Source organism: Dendrobates tinctorius, unplaced genomic scaffold (assembly GCF_039654945.1).
Source record: "Dendrobates tinctorius isolate UK_male_01 unplaced genomic scaffold, ASM3965494v1 ptg000089l, whole genome shotgun sequence".
NCBI lineage: Eukaryota > Metazoa > Chordata > Amphibia > Anura > Dendrobatidae > Dendrobates > Dendrobates tinctorius.
Genome location: NW_027361757.1, coordinates 2570767 through 2587500, shown reverse-complemented (window position 1 = coordinate 2587500; position 16734 = coordinate 2570767). Strand labels below are relative to the sequence as shown.

Here is a 16734-nt window from a genome sequence, read left to right as displayed (position 1 = left end):
TTAGTCAAGACAGAGAGAGATTGTTTAAGCTGCCATGCTCACCACATCATTTTTGCTCCTTCTATACACCTATTAGACACTTACAATTGATAACATTTAGAAAACCAATCAAATTATTATGTTCAAAGTTTTATTGCAATGACGGCAAAATGTATTTTAAAAGGTTTGCCGGGAATCATCAATTGATCACCTGTTTCTGAGATAGAGTAGGTCATCAATATAAGATCGGTAGGGGTACGAAACCCGTCACCCCCATTGATAAACTGAAAACTGCTTCAGCAGCCCTCAGAAATAAGCAATGTGCAGCTGGGACCACACCAGCCCTGTATATAGCTTAGTGGCTGCTACCAGTACTGCACCTTAACGCCTATTCACTTGAATGATAAGCAAAACTGCGCAGCGGCAGCCACTAAGCTATATACAGGGCTGCTGTGCTCTGCTCCATATATTGCTAATATCCAACCACTGCTGGGGCAAATTTCAGCTAATCTGTTAGATTGCCGGGTGTTGAAACCTCACCAAACTCATATTGATGACCTACTATATCTCACAAACAGGTCATCTATTGATGAATCCCGGTGGTGGCACAGAATGCACTGTGACTCCATTGTGTGAACCTACCCTAAAGCCAACAGTACTTTAACATGTACCAAAGGGAATGCCATTTGTACTATTCTTTTTCCTTCAAGCAAGCAACATCATATGAGTAGTATTAATCAATTTTTCTTTTTAAACACTATATTCCTTCATACTCTATTATATGTTTCACTAACCCAGAATATCGTGATATAACTGGAACTTTAAAAGATTATCATACCCTTAATATTAATAAACAAAAAAGAGACAATACGCTCACAATTATATTTTTTGCTTCCTGTACATTGAAGACTTAATACATTTACAGCAGAGCATGGGGAGATGTCTGATAAATATCTAATAGTGATTAGGCCAAAAACTTGCTTACAGTATAATTCTACACTCAAACACTGCCATACTTGATAACAACATGGGGAGGTGGAATTTTCTGTTGATAAAGTTATATAGGGCATGTTTTTGGAGGGGGCAATATGTCGTCTTCATTAGTTTCATTTTCAAGTACATACGCCTTTTTAATAGCTTTTTATTCCAGTTTTTTTAAAGTGAGACGTGAACAAATGCTGAAATTCTGCCATTTTTTTTCAATTGATCATCTTGTAGGATAAATAATGGTAGATTTTTAATATATAGTTTTAACATATAATGCTATGTCGAATATGCCTTTAGCATGGCTTAATGGGAGCACAAAAATGGCAGACACAGGGGGTTTTAGCAGGTTTTCTAATGTATTCAAGACTTTCCATGAAATAGACGTTGACTGAATGGAGCATATGTTGTTCTAAAACCTCTATATAATGCTCAGCATTGTGAGTCCTTTTCAAGAGGTGTAAGCTCACAATAATATAGGCACTAATGCTATCCCAATCCATCAGACATGCAAGATTTTGAACTGTGCGCTGATAACATGCTGGATGGTCCTTCTCCTCTTGCGGCATGGCATACCTGGTTTCCATAAAGAATTTTACGTTTGACTCATCTGACCACAGAACAGTTTTCCATTTTGCCACGGTCCATTTTCAAATAACTTTGGCCCAGAGAAGACAGCAGCATTTTTGAATTGTGCTGATGTATGGCTTCTTCTTTGCATGACAGAGCTTAATTTGTATTTGTAGATTGCAAGGCAAACTATGTTCACATACAATGATTTCTTGAAGTAGTACTAAGCCCATGAACTGATTTGCATGACTGAATCATACACCTGTTTTCAACGCAGTGACTAATGATCAGGAGCATCCAATAATGATGGTCAGCCTTGTCCCGTGTGCGCTTAGATTTCTACAGAATCTCTGAATCTTCTGATGATATCGTATACTTTTGTTTGTGAAAGTTTCAAAATATTTGCAAATTTACATTTTTCTAAAATTGTTCCACAAATTTTAGACGCAGATATTCACAGATTCATGAACTTTTGACTATCTTTGCTTCCGAGACTCTACCTTTGCAACATGCTCTTTTTATACAGACATGTGACTTTGCTGAAAATTAACCCTCCAGCGTTTTTTTCATTAGTACAACTTACTTTTCCATGCTTTTTATAACCATGTATCACCTTTTTGGAGATTTGTTGTTGCCATCAATTTTTATATATGAGTTAATTTTTTCAAATGAAATTTAAAAATAGCTATGCTCTGTTATGGAAATCCAAAATCCAAACTTTTAGGAATTAGGGGTGGAATATAAATACATTATTTTTGTCATTTTTATTTATGTACGGTATTTTTAAAATGCTTCTTGAGAGATTTAACATCATCTTAGCTTCCATTACTATGACTGAACTGAGTGAATTACTATAAGTAAAACATTCGCTCACAGAGTATAATTTCAAACATGGATTGTGTCTAAGCTTCTATTATCCATGTATGGTAGTAATCTATCTCCCAGGAGAACAAAGTATTGGGCCAGGTTCTTCTTTCTTTACATTTGTAGGAGTGGTGGAGGTGATGGTCTGATCCTCGACAGTCAAAAAGGGTTGAATTTGTTTTTCTCAAAGTAGAACCATCTGTGGCTGTAGCTTAACCTAGGTAGGTTTAACTTTAGCAGCCAGCCCAGATTTAGTCCAGATTGAGTAGGGAGTAACTGAGGGTTACTGCCAAGTTCAGGAAGTGACGAGGGAGTGAGTTGTGAGGAGTAACAAGCAGCAGGCTCGGGTCAGGGGCTGCTAGGGACAGCATGAGCCTAGAAACTCAAGGCAGTAGATTGCCAGAGAACTCCTCCACGTGAGTCCCCTTTTGCCTGCCTGGGAACCTCAGGACCTGGGGGCACATTCTGCCTGCGAAGCTGCTGGAGAAATTGGTCTCAAATGCTAAGAGGCGGAGTGAAATGAAATTCAGATATACTGCTAGATAAGGAGAAGATTCCCTGGAACTATAGAAGATAGTAAAAGGGATGTTCTACCTATACCAAGAACTAGGGCTGAAGTTGTGTCCAGTGCCTGTAGGAAAGAAGACAACCCATTGGGCCTTATCCTCTACACCTTCCTGTAAATACTGTAAATATCGTCAATCACCAAGCAAAAGTTTGTTTGTTTTTATGAACCTCAAGTCTCCTGGATTGATTGCTACTCTGGTTCCAGAAGAGGTATTCCTGGAGTTAGATGAGGCCTGCGGCCGTGAAGTAAATGTGATGCACCCCACACACAGCAGTACACCGGGACTGGAACACGTGTTGTCTGTAGATGCCAAAGCGAGTGGGAACAGAAGCTCTCCCACGACTACCTCATTTGGGCATCTTACACATTGTCTGTTGACGGAGAGTTACAAGGCTTCCATATACCAGTACTCATTAGTTAATTGGCTTCTTCTGACAAAAAGTGTGACTTTTTATATGCCTATACATGTGTCCCATTTGATGTGTCCAATTAGGCTTTAGTGTTTACCTAGAAACACTGTAAATGTAAAATATCATGTAATTAAGCTTACTTTCAGCATTTACATTAATAATGGCTAGTAATACACAAGATTCCCCCTATACAGCCAGCATAGGCTCTGCCTTCAATAAATGAAAGGTTTACTTGGCTGTGTTTCAGAATTCTTATATACAGTAACTCTCTTTTCAGATAAAATAAAACCTACTTCCTGTCAGCCATATTGCTTTCATGGGTATGATATCTTTGTCAACTGGCCAAACACAGAGCCTGTAGGTTTGTGTGTGCATGTAATCACTACTGAATTCTCATCCCCTCTCCATCTGTCATCTTCCCTAGCAGCCAACAGCTGTGAGAGAACTCTTCTCCCCCAATCTTTTCACCACACAGAGATATTTTTGATGCTTAAAGAACTCAGCTGTTCACTATCAGAAGTAATATGCCTATATATTCCTTGGTAATCACTAAAATAGTTAAATTGTTAAATCCTGGATATTTTCTTTCATTTGCTTTTGTGAACAGTAAAAAGAGCACCAATAAAAAATGCCATAAAATGCCATAAATATCTAAATATGCGCTAAAGACTTCTTCACACATAGCTATTATACTGAAGTTTTTGACTTGTAAAAAGCTTCATTTATTTCAAGTGGTTTTTACAAACATTTTGTTGTCTTTTTATGCATATACTTCTGTGTTATTTTCAAGTGTTTTTCAAATTCTATAGAAAGTAATTTGGGGTACTTAGGCTAGGTTCACATTTGCGGATGGCCGAGCTGCGGATGGCTGCAGACTTCCTCCGTGAAGCTCTGCCCTTCTTTCGCACTTCCTCCAGTCAGCTAAGCCTACATCTGCATGCGGCCTGCGTACCTGTCTTTAACATTGGGTACGCAGGTTGTGCGGATGTATGCGGATGCCTCCGCATGTTACGTTTTGACGATGTGGTGACCTGCGTCAAACGCTCATGTTGGAATTTGATGCGTACCCAAAGTTAAAGATAGGTACTCAGACCACATGCCGACATAGGCGGAGCTGACTGGAGGAGGTGCGGCAGTGGACGGAGCTTCACGGAGGAGGTCCGCAGTCCTCCGCAGCTCAGCCATCTGCAAATGTGAACCCAGCCTTTGACAATGCTGTATGTTGAATGGATCTAAAAAAAGTTACCAAAATTGAATAAGAACACAGCAAAAAAATGCACCCTTGCTTTACTAAAATGCAGTGTATTAAACTACCCTCTACATCTTCACCTTGCAGCTCTTTAGATTAAAAATAAATAAATCACGTGCCATGACCGGGATTATCATGCTGAACGTTTTAGTTCTACCATATCTAAAGAGCTATAGGTTGCATGTAAAGTCAATGTAAAGTCAAGTCATAAACAGGAAAATGTGCAAATAACATCAAAATGTATGAAAGATTTATACGTTTAGAAATAGGCATTTAGTAGAGATGAGTGAATTGATCTGCGGAGGATTGAGTTTGCACCGAATTTTCTAAAATTTGTGGTTTTGTTTGAATTTGAAAACTTAAAGATTCAATTCGCTGGCACCATTTCCCACACTACTGAAGCATCAGAGAGCAGACTAACATAATTTTGCTTTACCGCGTGGGCTTCTCCATAATGCCCTGATGCTATGACATCTTACAAATCACCATTCTTGGCATACATATTAGTCCATAAACAACCTAAACCACAAATGTTACACTCCATATTGAAATATATTTATCAGAACCCAATAAACAGGGAACAGAGAATGTATACAATAGCAAAAATTTATTAATACATTAACAAAAGAGTAGATAAAAATGGATGCCTCATATCAGACTAAAGAGGCAAGGCAACAGACTGACAACCTTTCCTAGGTTGCACATTGAGTTACATTGGGCAAGTTGGTTGTATTAATCATCTGCACCTTAGATTATTAAATATGATGAGATATTGGCTAAATGACTATAATAAAATATATCTCACAGTGGAAACAACACCAAAATTATTATTATAGGCAAAGTGCCTTTCATCACATTCAATCACAGGTGCATGTGACAATGGAATACTAAAAGAGGCTACAACTTATGCAGAGATAGAATTATATCCACATTTATGTAAACAAATACTAGCTAGCTAGTCATAAAGTGCCTCAGTGCGTATGAAACAAAGATGTTGATCCAGACCATAGCATCACGTATAACATATTGTCCATTATAGACTACAGGTTGAAACCACATTAATAAAGTTTATGAAAAATAGATTGTACCTGACCTGTAAGCCGAAGGTTGCTGCGTCTCCAACCCCAACGCGCGGTTTGCAGATTTTTCTTCCAACGATGGCACACGTGGATTTGTGATCTAGGAAGGGGTGTAACTAAGCGTCTGCCAGGTGTTCACTGGAGCTCTTGATAGTGGAGACAGACTGGGCTGCAGGTAGCTGCCAGGTACCATTCCTAGGCAGATCCTGGTACTGCAGCTGCTGCTGACATAAACTAGGGCAATGTTCAGACACACTAGTCTAGGATACTGGATCAGGGACTAGCCAAACATGCATATGTGGATAATGTCCAGTCACTGTCTGCACTGAGACCAGGGGACTTCGGGAACAGGAAATTGGCTGCACCAGGGCCAGGGGACTGCGGATTCAGGACTGGCTGCACTAGGACTAGGTGACTTCATTCAGTCGTGGGACCAGGGGACTTCGGATTCAGGACTGGCTGCATCGGGGCCAGAGATTCGGGTTCAGGACACTGGCCGCATCGGGACCAGTGGACCAAACAACTGCACTGGTAGAACACCACACTACCTAATGACTAAACTCATTGATTGGCGACTGCTTAAGGCTACTTGCACACTTGCATTATCAGTCGCAGCGCTCGGCCGTCGCTAAGCTCCGTCCCCGGCCATTCCCCCTCTGGTCAGCTCCTCCTATGGTCGCATGACACTGCATGGGATCAGGATACCCTATATTTAGCGTTGGGTATGCTGGCCGTGCGCTGGTATTGTTTTGCTGGCGCATTTGACCTTTTTGCGCTGCGCTGATGTGCACCAAGCGCACCATGTTGCATTTTTGCACGCTTGGTGCAGCGCAATAAGGGCGCATGCGCCAGCAAAACCATACCAGCGCACACGGCCAGCGTACCCAATGCTAAATATAGGGTACGCTGATCGCATGCAGCGTCATGCGACCATAGGAGGAGCTGACCGGAGGGGGCGCAGCCGGGGGCAGAGCTTAGCGGCAGCCGAGCGCTGCGACTGATAACGCAAGTGTGCAAGTAGCCTAAGGAAGAGGGAGTAATTTATACAGGATGACTCCCAGCAATAGTCTGAGAGTCATTCATCAGATGTACAAATTATACTAAATACCTCTCAGCTAAAAGTATAGGGCATTTACTATACGCACGCTGCCACTTTAAGAGCAGGGTAGTGTGTATGCACTACAGAAAGGAGCAGGAGCATGCTTGGGAACAACGCCGCAGGGCCAGGGCGGTTAGTATGCCGGCATTCCTGCATGGAAGGAGAAGATCCTCAGTGGAGAAAAGTTTGAATGGCAGAGTCGTTTTCCATCTCCAGAATCACTAGGTAAGTCTCGCTGTCGTGCACAATGTAAGCTCTTATGATCAGCTTGGTATTCTCTCCCTTATGTAGAGTACAAGCTCTTATGATAAGTGGAGTGCTCTTTTGCTCTTCTGCTGAGTGTAAGCTCTTATGGTTTGTGGGTATTCTCTATCTCCTCTCCCCCATGTGTATATGTTGTGCAATTACAAGCTTTTGAGTATTGAGATTCTCTCAAATTTGGGGGAAAATTAGGCGAAGTTGACAAATTTGAATTTCAAAAGATCCACTCTCTCCAGCATTAATAATCTGCCTGGCATACAAACATTTTGGACAGAATAGATCAATAATCAAATCAGTAAATGAAGCAGTTACTGAAGAATAAGGATAAGATGTAGAAGACAATAGATTGTAAATTAAAACTGGAGAGAGAATAAAAGTATAGCAATTGCATTAGAAATTCCATGAAACATGATCCAATTTCTTCTGCTTGCTTAATTGATCCCTGCAGAAAACATCACAAGACTTGAAACTGCAGACACCGCATGTATGAGCTTTGTCTATAGGCATGGTCATTTCTTTGGACATTCATGGTTAATAGAAGTTACAAAGGGGCAGGCTTAGAAAAAGTAGCTTAGGAAGTAATTGCCTGAAAATTCATGATCAGAAATGGCTCTATCTTGATAGAAGGGAGAAGTGATAGTCTGTATGTGACAGGAGAGGTTATGAAGATATACTGTGCAGGTTGTCTTTTTAAGTTTCACGGGTTATGAAGATACACTGTGTGTCAGCAGAAGAGATTGTGTATAGGAGAATGGGTGCCTGAAGATAAATTTAGAGGTGAGGGACTTGCTTGGGTTAAGGAAGAGCTATGAGGACACAGGTTTCCCATGAGTAAAGCTATGAAGAAAACTATCGAATAAAGATATAATGTTATGTCAATATGATGGCAAATACAAGAGGTGAGAGTAGGGTGCTTTAAACTCTACATCTACAGATTGCATCCCTTTTTCTGGGTGCGTGTGCTGGGTCTTACTTTACCCACAAATCAAAAAGAGAATATGAATGAGAATCTGCAGTCTATCACCACCTGGGGACTTCCCTTGGGAGAACAGTCTCTTCTTGCTCAAGTCCATTAATGTTCAATTACTAAAGGTTGATTGGCCTTGTTGTCTGAAAGAGGTGGTAAGGTCAGTCTCCACCCTACTGGGTGCTGCCCAATCTGCTCACATTAGTGAGTCTATTGGATAGAGCGAAATTAAGTGAGTACATTAATCAATGGACAGTTGGAGCAGAAACGAGCTGTCTCCTTCTAGCACAAAGCTGCCAAGCCATTGACATCCTACTTTCTCTAAGCTGGCACATTTAGTTGCATATATATTGGAATATTTCTACGCTTTGCTTTATATTGTGATATAACACATAAGACAAGATTTTAATGCATGCCTAGGAACAGAAGCCCCACGAGGAAAATATGTATTTTCTGTTAGTGGTTTCTCAATATCTGCTTGGAAACCCAACATGTTTTGAATGATTGTCCAAAATAACATGTTGTCTAGAGGCTCTAAGGTTTGTAGTATCCTGGTATGATTGGCTATCAAAATGCATTCATAGAGTGCATAGGATAAAACCTCATCACCCCTTCCCCCAAGCTCAGTCTCTTCCTTACATTCCTATGACTTCTAGGGTAAAGGTAAAGAAACACATCAGTCTAATGCAAAGATAAGTGTCTCATTTGTTACTCAGATTCCTTATGGGCAAAGGAAAAGAGGTATCGAAAATGCAAAATCATTTATTTCTCTTTCTCTCCATACCTTAGAGATGTCATTCCAGAAAAACCATACATAGTATTTGAGATGACGGGCAGATTTATTCGACAAAAAAAAGGTTTCCCTAAATAATAAATCACAAGGAATATTGAATTGTGTTTCATATGCCCTATATGGGGTTTATATTTATGTTCCTATCAAAATTCACCATGCTAGCAAAGACCAAAATTTTCTCAAATATAAAGAAATAATTCAACAGCAACCAAATTTTACATATGGAACAGGATAAATATGTTGATGTTGCGGATACTCAATTTACATTTCTTAGATGTGTGCCAAAAACATATTTTATAATTTTCTCCCAATTTTGAGGTGGATTGTATGATATTTGTATGCTCTTCCCATGTTTGCTTGGGTTTCCTACTGATGCTCTGTATTATTTCCTAACTCCAAAGACATACTGATAGGGAATTTAGATTGTGAACCCCAATGGGGACTGTAATTATGGTGTATGTAAAGTGCTGTGGAATTTAATGAAGCTATATAGCCAAGTAAAATAAATACATTCAAATAATCACAAGATCAAGTTGCCTAAGGGCCGTAGTTCCCTAAGCTGGCATCCGGTAGAATGTCAAATCTGTATCCCTCGTGATGGGGCCATGATATCTTCGCTGCTGTACTGAATAGTGTTACTGGCTGTGATTTTGTAAAGAGTCTCTGATTATCCCAGAAAGACAGAAAATACCTTTTTATACCCATTTCTGTGGTTCAGGTCATCATCCACAGGTCAGGGAAGGGAATTGGGATGAGTTTATCTCTCATTGTTTGAGTATTTAATCAATCTGCATAGCTTGTCTTTCTCTGTTTTGCAGGTCAACGAACTCTCTCTCCTGGTACAATGTGTAATCAACATATAAACAAAAAATTATTGTTCAATTACCCTACTTCCCTGCCATTCAAGATAACAGACAATACGTTACACAAACATCAATTCAAAAGTCAACGTTAAAGGATCATATGAACAATAGTCTGTTTCTTGACCAACCAAAGATAAACACAAGAACTCAAAAGTCAACATAAAGATAATAGTGTATGTCTCTTGGCCTACTGAATTTACGTCGAGATAATTAACCATTTAAAGACTGCCAATACGCCTTTTAAAGGTGGCAATTAAGAGTACTTAATTCTCCAGGGTCTTGGCAACTGAGACCACAGAGAACATGATTCCGGTCGGTTTTTACCGACCCCAGTGTTGCAATCACGGAATAACGGTGACCGCAAAAAAAGGTCTGATTTCCCATTTAATTTCTCTCTCCTTTGATATGATCTAGCACAACAAAGGAGAAAAAGAAATGGGGTTAACCGAGCCCCCCAGGTACCTCCAGACCCTCCTGCATAGGGTTGGGCTAGGGCTAAGGTTGGGGCTAGAGTTAGGGTTGGGGCTAGAGCTAGGGTTACAATTGGGCTAGGGTTAGCGCTGGGTTAGGATTAGAGTTGGGCTAGTGTTAGGGTTGGGGCTAGGGTTAGGGTTGGAGCTAGAGCTAGGGTTAGGGTTGGGCTAAGGTAACAGTTGTTCTAGGGTTAGAGTTGGGCTAGGTTTAGGGTTGGGGCTGGGATTAGGGTTGGGTTAGGGATAGGGTGGGACTAGGGTTAGAGTTGGGGGCTAGGGTTAGGATTGTGGCTATGGTTAGGGTTGGGGCTAGAGTTAGTGTAGGGTTAGGTTTGGGATAGGGTTAGGGTGGGCCAGGGTTAGGGTGGGTTAGGGTTGGGCCTGGGCCTAGGGTTTGGGTTGGGGTTAGGTTTGTGTTGTGGTTAGGGTTATGGTTGTGGTTAGAGTTGGGATTAGGGTTAGGGGGGTGTGTTAGAGTTAGGGTTGTGGTTAGGGTTATAGTTATGGTTGGGATTAGGGTTACGTGTGTGTTGGGAATAGAGTTGTGATTAAGGTTATGGTTAGGGTTGAGATTAGGGTTAGGGGTGTGTTGGGGTTAGGGTTGGAGTTAAAATTGGGGAAGTTCCACTGTTAGTTACACCAATTTTACCTCCAAATGTGACATGGCACCCACCATAGATTCCAGCCAATTTGGCGTTCAAAAAGCCAAATGTCCATGCCAAACAGTGGCTTTCCCCCACATGCGGGGTATCGGTGTAATCACAAGGAATTGAACAACAAACTTTGGGGTCTATTTTCTCCTTTTAACCTTGTGAAAATACAAAATTTGTAGCTAAAAAAGATTTTTGAAGGAAAAATGTGATTTTTTTTATTTTCATGGCTCAATGTTATAAAATTCTGTGAAGCACTTGTGGGTTCAAGGTGCTCAATACACATCTAGATAAGTTAAATAAGGGGTCTAGTTTCCAAACTGGTGTCACTTGTAGGGGGTTTCAACTGATTAGGCACATCAGGGGCTCTTCAAATGCAGCATGGCATCTGCTAATAATTCCAGCAAATTCCAAAAGTCAAATGACGCTCCTTCCCTTACAAGCCCTGCCGTGCGCCCACACAGTAACTTTCCCCCACATATGGGGTATTGGCATACTCAGGAGAAATTGCACAAAAAAAATTGCGGTCCATTTTCTCATGATACCCTTGTGAAAATAAAAAAAAAATGGTTTCAAAGTAAATTTTTTGTGAAAAAAGCTAAAATGTTCATTTTTTACTTCCACATTGCTTTAGTTCTCGTGAAGCACTTGAAGGGTTAATAAACTTCTTGAATGTGATTATACGCACCTTGAGAGGTGCAGTTTTTAGAATGGTGTCTTTTTGGGTATTTTCTGTTATATTGACCCCCCAAACTCACTTCAAATGTGAGGTGGTCCCTTAAAAAATGGTTTTGTAAATTTTGTTAGAAAAATGAGAAATCGCTGGTCAACTTTTAGCTCTTATAACGTCCTAACAAAAAAATTATGTTTCCAAAATTGTGCTCATCTAAAGTTGACATGTAGGAAATGTTAATATTAACTATTTTGTGCGGCAGTACTCTCTGATTTAAGGGTGCAAAAACGTAATTTTGAAAATAGCAAAATTTTTAAAATTGTTGCCAAACTTCTGTTAATTCAAAAATAACAGCAAGTTATATTGAATAAATTTTATTACCACAAACATGAAATACAATATGTCACGAAAAAACATTCTCAGAATCAAATGGGATACGTTGAAGCGTTCCAGGGCTAAAATGTCATAAAGTGACAGTGGTCAGAATTGTAAAAATTGGCTTGGTCATTAAGTACCAAATTGGCTCTGTCCCTAAGGGTTTAAGATTATATGCTGTGTCAACACAGGTCCTTAGGATGGATGCCTAGACACAGAAGTGGACATACCATTGGTACAACCTGTGCAGCCACACAGGGGCTCAAGAGGTATGGGCGCCCACTTTCACATACAAAGCAGATTTCAATTCCAGCCAGAGCTCCCATTTCCCCTTATTACTAATTCCTCTAAAAGAGGGACAATTATGCCAGCGCACACGCCCTTATGTTTGGTATGGCACACAATTCTGGTCACAGGAGGGATGACTACAACCATATTAGATTGTTATGGATTGAACTTTGTAGCCATGGGGCTTTTTAATTGTTTCTAAATATATGGTTTTCTTGCATGTTATACATTGTATTTACATAAAGCTATTTGTTTTTATCATGGCGATCCCTGTATATGCATACCTCTTTTCTCTTGTTTTGCTTCAAGGTTCACATGACATCACAATCTCACATGAGCCCCATGACCGTGTGTTGTGACAACGCTTGATGGCACTTGAGGTGAGTATATGTGTTTTTATTTGAACAGGGGCAAACATTGAGAGTCAGAAGGGGTTGTCCTAATGATGGAAATGTTGCTTGGTCTTCCAGACCTTATCTTGACCTCCATTCTTCCTGTTAACTGCCATTTCTTAATTAGAGCAACTTGAAAATGCTTTGCTTTGTAGGCCTCCATTTTCAGAGTGCTAGGCAGCTGCTTAGAAGAACTCGTGACTGTTGTTTTTTGGCATAAGGTTAGAGGAGACTGAGTTTTTAAAACGCTGGAGAATTTGCATCACCTGGCCTTTCCTAATGATGATAGTGAACAAGCCAAAAGCCTAACAGGCTAATTATGGTCTGAAACGTTCGTCAAAGTTATCTGAATACACAACTCTTCAAGGGTGCCCAAAGATTTGCACAGACCCATTTTCCTTTTTGTAATTTTTAAAATGGAAAAATTACTATATATATTGTGGTGTAGTGACCACTGTGTCCACTAGGGGGCGCTATGTGGGTGTCCCAGGACGGACAGATAGCCATGTCCAGAGTGGTAACAGGAGCAGGGTCCTAAATGACTGGTATGTATCCCAAGGTGGGTGGCCTTGGGATGAAGGCTTGATTATGTGCTGATCAGCAGAGCTGATGTTCCATTTCAATATGTTAGGGAGAAGCCTTCAGGTGATTGGTGAGACGGGCAGAATCAGTCACCTACAGACCCACCTAGGGACGGGTGTATAGAACGCCATAGTAAAGTATATGTGTGTGAATGATTGTAGGACCTGTGATGAGGTCATAGCCATGTGATCCGGTGGGTGTGGCTATGGACCATATAAGGTGACCAGGGTAGGTCACATGAGGGAATGCTTGGACCCGGTTGGTCCCTATGGAAGGTCTCGTCTGGCTGACGTGTCTGCCTTCCTGAGTACACGTGGAGATGTGTGTCTGATAGTTCCCTGGAGGGAATGAACATCTGCACTGAGAAGCAGCCATGAGTTAACCCGAACGGGGGATGCAACTGTGAGGCTAGAGAGCCTGTGTACCGGAGATAACAAAGCCTGTGTGACCACGGGGTTAACAGAGGGGAGCTCTGTCATGGATGCTATGCTGATTTAATATGAACTTTCTGTTGCTATTCATGGTTTATGTTGCTTAATAAACTGAATGGACTGAGTTTATGTTGAGAAACCTGTGCCAGACCTGATTTATCGGCTGCCTAGCGAGTATCCCCTACCTGAATGACAAGTGCTACCTTACAATTGGTGGAGAATGCAAAGGGCAGTGTTGTAGCCTTGTTGCTAGGGGCAACGGACAAGGACTGCAAAATTCGGTTGCTAAGGGCAACGGTTCCAAAAGCACATGTTGCAGTGCTGGCAACGCTGAGCCAGGAGGGCGGACGGTCTTGAAAGCTGTATGATATGCTGACCAGGTTCAGTGGAAGAGATTTATAGGACACCTCGGCAGTAGAGGGGTCCGAAAACCTGCGTGGCCAGCAGGTGACGGTCGTGAAAGCCGTGTGGTATGCTGACCGGGGTCAGAGAAAGAGACTAGTGATTGCTATAGGGTGCCTCTGTGGATAAGAGGTACCCGAGAACCTGTGTGGCTGACACAGGTAACGGACAGGTGTCCGTGTTGTACTAACCGGGGTCAGTGAGAAAGACTGTGTACCTGGAGGGTTCAGTGTGCAAAGGTCCTGGAGGGTCAGTGTTGGGAGGTTCTGGGAGAAGAATCGGATCCCTGGAGCATGTGCTGTGACCTTGGACCTGGTGAGGCGTGAGTGTTGGGCAGTCTCAGGCAGAGACGGATGTCCTGAATAGCACCCGCTGAGCCCCTGGACCTGGTGAGGCCGGTGTGTTGGGAAACATACAAAACCTACACAAGACAAAATGAAAAAACCCTGCTATAATTAAATAACTAAAAAGCAAAAGTGCATCTAAATCATACAGAGTTCTTAGTAATACTGTATTTGATCAAACATAGCATATAAGTCTTCGCACCATCGACAAGGTGACTCTGATGTTCCGTTTCAATGTGTTAGGGAGAAGCCTTCAGGTGATTAGTGAGACGGGTGGGATCAGTCACCTACAAACCCACCTAGGGGCGGGTGTATAGAACGCCATAGTAAAGTATGTGTGTGTGAATGATTGTAGGACCTGTGATGAGGTCATAGCCATGTGATCCGGTGGGCGTGGCTACGGACCATATAAGGTAACCAGGGTAGGTCACATGAGTGAATGCTTGGACCCAGTTGGTCCGTGTGGAAGGTCTCGTCTGGCTGACGAGTCTGCCTTCCTGAGTACATGTGGAGACGTGTGTCTGATAATTCCCTGGAGGGAATGAACGTTTGCACTGAGAAGCAGCCATGAGGTAACCCGAATGGGGGATGTAACTGTGTGGCTAGAGAGCCTATGTACCAGAGATAACAAAGCCTGTGTGACCATGGGGTTAACAGAGGGGAGCTCAGTCATGGACGCTATGCTGATTTAATATGAACTTTCTGTTGCTGTTCATGGTTTATGCTGCTTAATAAACCGAATGGACTGAGTTTATGTTGAGAAACCTGTGTCAGACCTAATTTATCGGCTGCCTAGTGAGTATCCCCTACCTGAATGACAAGCGCTACCTTACTAGATAGATAGATAGATAGATAGATAGATAGATAGATAGATAGATAGATAGATAGATAGATTTATACATATATATACAGCTCTGGCAAAAAATTAAGAGACCACTGCAAAATTTTCTTTTTGTCTCATTTTTCTCTTCATAGGCATATTTTTGGGTAAAATGAAAATTGCTCTTTTATTCTATAAACTACTGACAACATGTCTTCGAATTTCCAAGCACTAAATTTTGTATTTACTTTCAGAAAATGAGATATGGTCAAAATAACAAAAAAAATGCAGTGCTTGCAGACCTCAAATTATGGTAAGAAAAGAGTTTCATAATCATTCTGAAACAACAATACTAATGTTTTAACTCAGGAAGAGTTCAGAAATCAATATTTTGTGGAATAACCATGATTTTTAATCACAGCTTTCATGCATCTTGGCATGCTTTCCACCAGTCTTTCACACTGCTTTTGGTTGACCTTATGCCACTCCTGGTACAAACATTTAAACAGATCTTGTTTGTTTAATGGCTATCCATCTTCCTCTTGATTACATTCCCGAGGTTTTCAATGGGGTTCAGGTCTGGAGATTGGGCTGGCCATGACAGGAATTTGATGTGGTGATCCTTCATCCACACATTGATTGACCTAGCTGTGTGGCATGGCGCATTGTCCTGCTGGAAAAAAACAGTCTTCAGAGTTGGGGAACATTGCCTGAGCAGAAGGAATCAACTGTTTTTCCAGGATAACCTTGTATGCGGCTTGATTCATACGTTGTTCGCAAAGATTAACCTGCCCAATTCCAATCTTGCTGAATTGAGTTGCCCTCGCTTCACCCAGGGCTGTGGGGTACTCAGTACCGGGCCGGTGTCAGGGGGATGATGTGTCACAGCAGCGATGACCCAGTCCGTGGCCCTGGGCCCCAATATCAAGGGCGGTGGTGTTTGGTTGTAATATAAAGTTCGTGATGCCACTCGTGGTGTTTGGCAAGTAAGATGCTAGCCAACGCTGCGTGCAGATCCTCTGGGGCTGATGGTGTGTCGCAGCTTAGATGGTGTAGCTCCCCACAGGTGAAGCTGTAACCCCAGGGCAGTGTATAGGTGCGATGGAGGAGTAGGGGCACAGAGTGGTGTAGATGTTGATACCCCCAATGTAGCGGTGCTGATGCGGGAATGAATGGAGGACACCAGGGCTTGCAGTTTCAAAGCTTTACTCACAGTTTGTAGTGCACACAGGTGCCCGCTTCGGTACCGTGTCCTCCGGGACAGAGGCCCAGCCAACTTCCAGGCAAGATAGGGCTCTCCCCGCCAGCACCACTCCAACATGTGCCTTTGCTGAACGACTCCTCTATAGCGCCTATTGGTGTGAAGAGCTCCAGCACCGTGGTTCTCTGAAGTTCCTCCTGTCAGATGTTCCTAACAACTCTCTCACTTGTATGACAGACAGCTGTAGCATGCTTTGGGGACTCCCTTCTCCTGAATCCCGGCTCTCTATCCGTTTCGCTGTTGTGTCTCAAGTCTTGGATGGGAGTAGTGCATTTACAGCCAACTACTCCACCGGTGTCTGCTGCAGAACCATAAGTGTCCATACAACCTCGGGGACCAGGCCCCGGCCGTGCGCTG

The 16734-nt window shown here is 42.0% G+C and overlaps 1 long non-coding RNA gene across 1 annotated transcript in view; it reads right to left on the bottom strand.

Annotated features, from left to right (window-relative positions):
• The window catches only part of LOC141098289 (uncharacterized), a 57177-nt gene extending 57175 nt beyond the window's left edge, over positions 1-2 (bottom strand). Inside the window, exon 1 of the long non-coding RNA XR_012234196.1 lies at positions 1-2. This exon is cut by the window's left edge and continues 77 nt beyond it. This is a non-coding gene — a long non-coding RNA (uncharacterized lncRNA).
• Positions 3-16734: the final 16732 nt, after the last annotated feature.